Source organism: Pinus tabuliformis, chromosome 2_2, assembly GCF_031772625.1.
Source record: "Pinus tabuliformis cultivar Carrire ecotype Pingquan chromosome 2_2, CPIR1, whole genome shotgun sequence".
Classification (NCBI taxonomy): domain Eukaryota; kingdom Viridiplantae; phylum Streptophyta; class Pinopsida; order Pinales; family Pinaceae; genus Pinus; species Pinus tabuliformis.
In genome coordinates, this window is record NC_142300.1 from 1004794565 (window position 1) to 1004803382 (window position 8818).

An 8818-nucleotide genomic window follows, 5' to 3' on the forward strand; every position below is an offset into this window, starting at 1 on the left:
TTACTATAAATAGCTTTGTTCTTTCAAAGATCGTACTGTATTTTCAACTGCTTCATCAAACTAGTTAGAAATGAACAATATATGCTTGAAAACGAGTTAGAACACTAATATTTTACTTTGAACTACGTAAAAAGTAATGAAAAAGTGTTTTTACTTCTCATTTTACCATTTCATTTGAACTTTGGTTTGTTGGAGCTTTGGAGGTGCTTTTCCCCCTTGATTTTCATCAGCTGATTTCGGGAGATTATGTGGACGATTCTCGGCGCCGTCTAGACTAGGTAGGAGCTAAACTTAAGCTCTTTCATTTCATGGTTTCCATTTTGCATTTTGAGCTTGATTCCTAGCTTTTCTGAGTCCCTTGGGCTTGAAGAACTCGTTCTGCCTTCAGCGCACCCTCTGTGTATCAAAAGCTGCATTGAATGTTGGCCTTTCTAAAGGCTATCTGACATTCAACGCACCTAGAACACTGCTGTAGGTGTGTTGGGCGCAAAAAGGGAATTTGATGCACAATTTTTGATGGAAATTTTGCCCGTTTCTTACCAAAATCAGGATCTAACTCTTCTCTTGTTTGTTTTTCAGAGATCTTTGGAGTAAGATGACCATTACATGGCGAGAATGTGAGCATGAAGAAGAGGACATGCTTGCTCTACATGATCCGGTTATAGCGAACGCACTGCGGAACTGTGGCTTGCTGAAGTCTTCCGCATTTCTAGCATGAGACAGCATATCAACTTACTGTAGTATTTGCTCGATGCTTGGGATCCTACCAATCAGGTTTTCAAGATCAGGGGAAAATCTATCCCCTTGACTGTAGTAGACATCTATTTCTTGACTGGCTTGTCGAGGCGGGGTGCCCCCATCTCTTTGTCGGGTTCGGCCTGAGGAGACGACTCTGTGAGAGATTATGTTCGCCGGTACTGCAGAGAAGGATCTCAGCCGAGTAAAGACGACAAGATCATCATTCATGATGTCACTGACAGGTCCCTCAGGACTATTCTGTTTACTTTTGGTAGGATGGCCGGTGGTGCGGCTCTTCATGTAGCCAACCGATCTTACATGCAGCATGCCTTGGAATGCCTCCAACCGAAGGTGTTCAACTGGTGTGACGTAATACTTCTTGTGATGAAAGAACAGTTGACCAAGATAAAGAGCGGGAGGTTGAAGAACTTTGGGTATGGTTCTATTTTGACCGCCTTTGCCTTGGAGAAGATACCACTGATGCAGCCGCAGTATATTGCACTCGATTTACCTTCTCCTACTGAACCACGTATGCAGAGATGGGTTGACCATATGTCTAGGCATGCTGGCTAGTCTAAGATTTCATTTTCTGATACCTTCCTCAGGTGGTTTGATTGTCAGGAGATGGTTTATTCCGAGTATCCATACGCTGGCATGGACTTCCGAGGTGATTCAGATTTAGTACTGCCGGATGGCGAACAGTGGGGTGCCATTGGTAAAATCTTTGACCATATCCTTGTTTATCGTTTTTTGTTTATTATGTCCTTGTGCTTTATTCTATCAAGACTTTAATCAAACTCATGCGTACATGCAGATGTTGGTCCTGTTCGTCCAGTAGTTCGCCTGAGAGTACCAGCTGCTGCTCCAGCAGGAGAGGCCGTTGGAAGGGCTATTCTTCATGACCTCGATGTGGCCAAGACTCTCACAGCATTACAGGAGCAGGTTGAGGGCCTCACTCTTGGTATCCCAGATGTGAGGACTGACGAGCTACCTTTGCGGTTACAGTGGCATACTACTGGTGTGCCAAGACGATGGACTCGTCTCTTACACATGATCGCACAGGCTGTGACTTACTATCACGAGCATCATTAGACTAGGGTGCCCCTTAGCATTTTGAGTTTTTGGGTCATTTGACCGATTTTGTCTTTGGTTACAGAACATTATGTGTAAACCATAAACATTTATATATATTTTTGATTTTCGGAGTTTTACTTTGGTTAAGTTACATGATCCATACACAAACATTGATGGTGTGTTTCTTTTTATAAATGTTGCAAATGTCTATCTAACACATAATTTGCTAATGAGTCAATTAATGTGTTTAAGTTTCTGGAAATATGTTGATATTGAATAAAATCAAATTGTCTTTCCAAAATCTTAACCCTTAGGAACATGCGATAAATAGCTGGGTTTCGGACGGAATATATACCATTGAGTTGTAGTATTACAAGCTGTGAGTCTAGCCTGACAATTAGTCAGCATATACCATGTGTGATGGCATCAGAGAGAAGTTCTATCAACGCGCTATATTCAGCGATGTTATTTGTTGATCGACCAATACATACCCCTCTGAAACTTACTAACTCGCCGCTTGGATCAAAAATAGCCCAGGCTACGGAGGATAGGTTCCGCGAACTACGACTCGCTCCGTTGGCATATCCAACACATGACTCCAATAGGTTTGACATCTGCAATAAATGTAAAAAGTGGATTACTTCACCAAAATAAACACTTTAGCGAAAACAAAAACATAACAAAAGCATACAGGTTACCATTACGCATAGTAACGCTTGAGATACAACCAATTACGAGGTTGTGCCAGTGGGATTCCGTCATAATCCATTAACTCGTAGGCTCCTTTTGCTAACACTCGTTTAACAATATAGGGGCCCATCCATAAAGACTTAAATTTACCTGCTCCCAATTTATCGGATTCTTGGTCGTAAAGCAAGACCAAGTCACCTTCTGAGAAGACACGGGGTTTGACATTTTTGTCGAACTGCGCCTTGACTCGTTTCTTATGGGCTTCGTTAGCCAAAGCGGCATCATGACGGGTTTCATCTAATTGGATTAATTCCAAGAAACGAGCTTCTTCTTTTGAAGTTCCGGGGAGGAGATCAATTGCGAGTTTGAGGGACGAGATTTCACACTGGATTGGTAAGACTGCTTCTAGGCCATATACCAGTTGGAACGGTGTAAACCCAGTTACATTCCTTACCGATGTTCGGTAAGCCCACAAAGCTGAGTACAGGATTAGGTGCCATTTTCACTTGTGAGCTCCAATCATTCTTTGCAGCATGCGCTTTAGGACCTTGTTGATTGCTTCAACTTGTCCGTTGGCTTGCGGATAATATGGAGTAGAGCTGTCGTGAGACAACCCTAGTTTGGCAGCTAATTCGACCATCATGTGATTACGAAAATGCGATCCATGATCTATGACTATAGCCTGTGGTACGCCGAATCTGGTGACTACATGATTGAAAAAGAAGAGGGCAGTTGTTTCACCAGTATTATCTAATGTAGGCATTGCCTCGGCCCATTTGGTAAAATAGTCAACTGCGACTATGATATACCCATGGCCCCCGGTCGAGGTGGGGTTACATGTCATGAAATCGATGCCCCATTTGGCAAATGGCCCAACAGCAACTATTGGCTACAGAGGTGCGGGTGGTCTTCTGGTTTTGCTATCAAAAATTTGACAAGCATGGCAACTTCTGACTGTGGTTATGCAATCTTTGAACATTGTTGGCCAGAAGTATCCTGCTCGTAAGATTTTTTTCGCTGTAGCATATCCAGACTGATGTCCCCCACACGCGCTTGAATGACAATCATTCAGGACTTTTTCGGCCTCCTCATGGGTGAGGCACCTTCTCAGAACTATATTGATACCACGACGGTAAAGTGTATCATCGACGATCATGTAGTCTTTTGCTTGATATCAAATACGTTTTTGTTCGGAGTGTGAGGTGTTTGGCCTATATTTTTGGGTTTGGAGATAAATTATTATATCTCCATACCACTCATTGCTTGCAGATATCAGAAACAAATTTTCGTCCACAATTGTTTCTTCGGATGTGTCATCGTTGGACGACGATGGGAGATCGCATAATAATTCTGCGAATACTAGAGCTTTCTTCGACTTGGATTTTACAAATTCCAGATCAAACTCTTGTAGGATTTCTATCCATTTTGAATACTTTCCCCCAAGCAACTGTCGCGACAATATATAAGTCATGGGGTTGCAATCTGACAGAATGTTAGTTTTCTGAAAGAGGACATAGTGTCGAAATCTCTGTATCGCTTGAACAGCTGCAAGTGCTAGATTTTCAACGTAAGAATATTTTCTTTCTGTATCATTTAAGTTTTTACTTAAATAATATATAGGATGTTCAATTCCATCGACTTCTTGAACTAAAACCATTGCGATGGTTGTATCTGCTGTAGCCAGATACATGTTAAAATATTTTTGATAATCATGAGCGTACATTAATGATGCTTTCATTAGGGATTCTTTTAAAGCATCAAAGGAAGCTTGCGCGACCTAATCCCAGACAAAGGGCACTTCTTTTTTCAAAAGACGTGTATAACCTTTAGCAAGTTCGGCATAATTTGGAATGAACCTCCTCAGAAAGTTTGCTTTCCCTTGGAGTTTTTGAATTTGAAGCAAATTCGAAGGTGGAGGCAAATTTATGATTGCCTGGACCTTACATGGGTCGAGACAAATCCCATCCTTCGAGACTACAAAGCCGAGTAAACGACCATAACTGACGTAAAATACACATTTGTGTGGATTGAGTCGTATCTTGTAGTGTCGGCAACGTAGAAATATCGCTCTTAAATGATGCGGATGATCAGTCCGCTTTCGCGAATGAGCCGGAAGGTCATCGAGGTATGGTTGAACGATGTTCTTGATGTCATGGAAGGCATAATTCATCGCCCTCTGAAATGTCGCCCCTGCTTTCTTCAAACCAAAGGGTAATTTTTGATATGCGAATGTGTCCCACAGACAAATAAATGCAGTCTTTGACTGGTCTTGTGGGCGGATATTTATTTGATTATACCCGGAGAATCCATCCATGAATGAAAAGATTTCACATCTGGCGCATTCATCAATTATCTGGTCGATGAAGGGTGTAGGGTAGTTGTCTTTAGGACAAGCTTGATTTACATCCCTATAATCGACGCACACTCTAATTGTTCCTTTTTTTTCATAACAGGGACAATATTCAATACCCAATCGGTTAGAGGAACCGGGTAGATGAAACCAGCATGGAGAAGTTTTTCTACTTCTGCCTTAATGACAGCGGCTTTCTTGGGGTGCACCTACCTTAGCCGTTGTCGTATTGGTTTGACATCTGGATACATCTTAATTTCGTGTTCAACGATACTCGAGTCAATGCCTGGCATTTCACTGTATGACCAAGCAAAGACATCTCTGAATTCGTGAAAAAGAGCATTATATATTTCCAGTTCTGAAGGAGAACAACATTTGCCAACATAAATATTCTCTACAACATCTGTTTTGGTCGAGATATTTATGGCGATTGTCTCTTCAATGTTGGACAAGTTTCGCTCGGAATCCATCGTGTTTACAGTATTTGATAGGAATTCAAAAACTGAAGGATGATAAAGCTCATCTTGATCATCTTCTCCACAATCTGGAAGAATGGAACGATGGTGGGAATCATTCCATGGTGCCCCTTCAATTACCATTGATTGGACAATTCCTTCGTCAGTGACATGCACTCGCAACCAAGGATCTGAAGGGGTACCATATTCTCTAGACCTATCTATCCAAATGCTTGATGAGCGCTGATTTGGGTTTGCCTCCCATGCTAGGAACATTGATTGCTACAATATTTCCGTTGGGCTTGGGGGCAAAACCATTGCATGATCCATGTCGATATCGTTTTCCAAGATCTTTTTAGAAGATATCATATTGCAGGTTCCTATCGACGCCACTTCCGCCAAGTTGATTGGAGGTGAAAGGGTGAAAGTTCCCATTAGTATAGGATCTTTTAGTAGGCCTACTCCGATATTTTGAAGCGAATGGGGGCTTCCATGGATCATGGGAATGCTTCCTGTAACTTGAGAACCATTGGGGAAGAAGTTTTGTTGATCAACGATTGTAATCCCTCCTTGAAAGGGAAATGCAATCTTTCTAAAATAGGTCGACACAACAGCTGCCATGGCATATATCCATGGTCTTCCTAGTAGGATGTTGTAATCAAGATTCCCATCGATGACTTCAACATCTATTTCTACCGTTTTCCCTCCTAATTCAACTTTCAAGTTACTTAGGATATCGTATGGGGTATATGTCCTTCCGTCGAATGCTTTTAATGTCGTCGAAGATCTCAACAAGGTTGGAGATCCCAAAGTTTTCCAGCAACTCATCGACATAATGCATGTAGATGCTCCCTCATCAATAATCGTTCGATGAACAATTTTGTTGAGGGCTTTCACTTGAACAAGGAAAGCTAGTTGAGCTGGTAATTGAGGATCATATCCTTTATGGTCGAAGGATACAAGATTGGAATCCTTTGGGTCTATCCCACCAATGGCTGATAATAAAGCCTGCCTTTGGGATGGGCAATTCTGTAGTACTTCAAGAGTCGACATAGCGGATGGCGATTGGGCCAAATCTTCCACTATATTATAATGTTGTGCCGCTCTAGCGCGGGGATTAAACGTCGACTTGTGTACTACTCCCTTTGGCAGTTTTATTGTCAATTCAGGGATAATGGGTGTCGCAACTTCTGTCGAAGTTGTTGTCGAACTACTGGGTTGATCCTTATCCTTGTTGTTCGACAGCTATGGATTCCCATAATCTTTGTTCCTTGTCGATATCAAAGCATCATTTTGCTGTTTTGAAACTGAAAACATTAGCACTTGAGATGGGGAAGCATTTCCACTTTCAACCATATTTGTTCCTGGATTTGGAAACAGATCGGTTAACACTGCGGAGGTTTTCGAATTCTTGAAGAATTTCTTAAGCTCAGCCCTGTGTGGACAATTTGCGATCCAATGATCCTCATCACATATAAAGCATGGATTTTTTGATTTCCTATCTCCAGGAGGGTTTGAAGAAGATTTTTCAGGTGATGATTCGTCCTGTTTCTTCTTCTTCCCTTTGCCTTTTTTCTTGCTCCCTGGTTGTTTGGTTTCTTTGCCTTTATCTGTCGATACAGAGTTTACTTCCGAAGCAAGAAGTTCATCTTTTGCATTTTGACCTGAAATATTACGGGCCTTTTTGGATGTAGCCTTTGTCGATTTCGTGTCTGTTGTGCCAATCACGCCATCGCCGGCACGAGAGTCATTGTTCGATTTAGGAGGAGGAGGAATTGAGAATTCTGGTCTAGGGGCGTCAGGTATTTTATCATAGAGCGTGCCAGACTGAGTGTAAATCAAATCCAGGTATTGCACATGAGTGATAACTTGCTCTTATGTTACGACTCCCCCGTTTGCCACATCTTCCGTGACGGAAGGTAGTAATGACTTGATAAACCATTCAGCTAAGAGCTGATCGGGGACATACGTTTTTACCATTTTACGATGACGTCTCCATTCATGTATATGATCAGATATGTGAGTGGCCGTCGTCTATTTGAAATTGGTAAGAAGTTCTGTTCCCGTTTCGTACCTTATTGGTAACTGAAAATGGGTTAAAAAGGTTGTGGCTAAGGCACTGAAGTTGTCAAACGAAGCTCTAGGCAATTCGATGTACCATTTTTCCGTCGGACCCGTTAACGTCCTCTGAAAGAGGCGAAGTCTTATCGAATCATCATTTAGGGTGTTTGATGAACACCATAGATGAAAGGTCATCACGTGATTCGATGGATCTTCACCTGGATTTCCATTAAATTTAGGAATATCTGAAGGAAGTTTATGCGGAATCGCTGGCCACCAAGGGGCGTAAGCAATTGGATTGTTGGTTAACCAGTTTAAATCAGGTAACTCCAAAGTTGCCACAAAGGGTAATTTTTGATTCAGGTTAGGTGAAGCATACCCATGATAAGATGGGATTGCCTGAGTAGTTGGTCTTTGCATACCAGCATAATGCATTTGATGCTGGTATGTTTGGTAAGGTTGGTGGACATGACCATTGTAAAATGGTTGATTTTGACCATTTTGAATGTATGGCTGTCCACTGTTAGCAAATATTTGTTGCTCAGAACCTTGGTATACTTGTTGGAATTTCGGTTGTTGGGATTGCACCAGCCATGGTTGTGAAGCCATGTGTTGTTTCCCGATACTAACAGTTTGACCAAGATGAGGGGTAATTGTACCCGTCTGAACCTGTGTCATTCCACCGGTCGGCGATTGTGGTTGAGTCGCAGGGTCAAGGGGCTGTTGCATTACAACCTGAGAAACCTGAGGTTGGCATACAACGGGCAGTGCTTGAACTTGCGACACCATCACAATAGCGTCGTAGTTGGAATATTTGACATAGGTAAGCATTGTTGCATCAAGTATACAACTCTTGGTTGTTGAGGTAGTATAGGTACCCAACCGCTTGAGGTAATTCCAGTATAACCTGAATGTTGTTGTGAACTCCCGTATGGATATCCTCCTGGAGGGGATAATGAAAGGGTATACTGCCCCCCATACGGTGGTAATCCAGAACTCAAGGGAATTGTTTTCCCTTGGGGGTCAGACTGCCCAAATTGACCTCCAAATGGATCAATTTGTTGAGACTCAACATAAGAGTTTCCGGATATTATTCTGGATGAACAAACAGGAACGGACCATACTGTCGAAATAGCCCCTGAGTGGGCTCCTTCTAGCGGCTGAGAGCTAGTCGGGACATATGGTATACCGGCGAACATTGTCGGAGTGATAGCAGGGAGTTCTACCGTCGCTGTGTCAGACGACACAGTCCTAGATGTTGACTATTGTTCTGACATTTTTAGTCTATCCAAAAGATTACCTAGCGATTCTACAGGAACTTCCGCTGGTGGTAGACTAACTTCTGACGAAGAAGGATATAGAGTGATCTCAACTCCAAATTGCGTTGGAGTACTTATTTGAGGATCTTCTACAATTTCTTCTATGGCAATCAAACCAGGTGGAAGGGGAA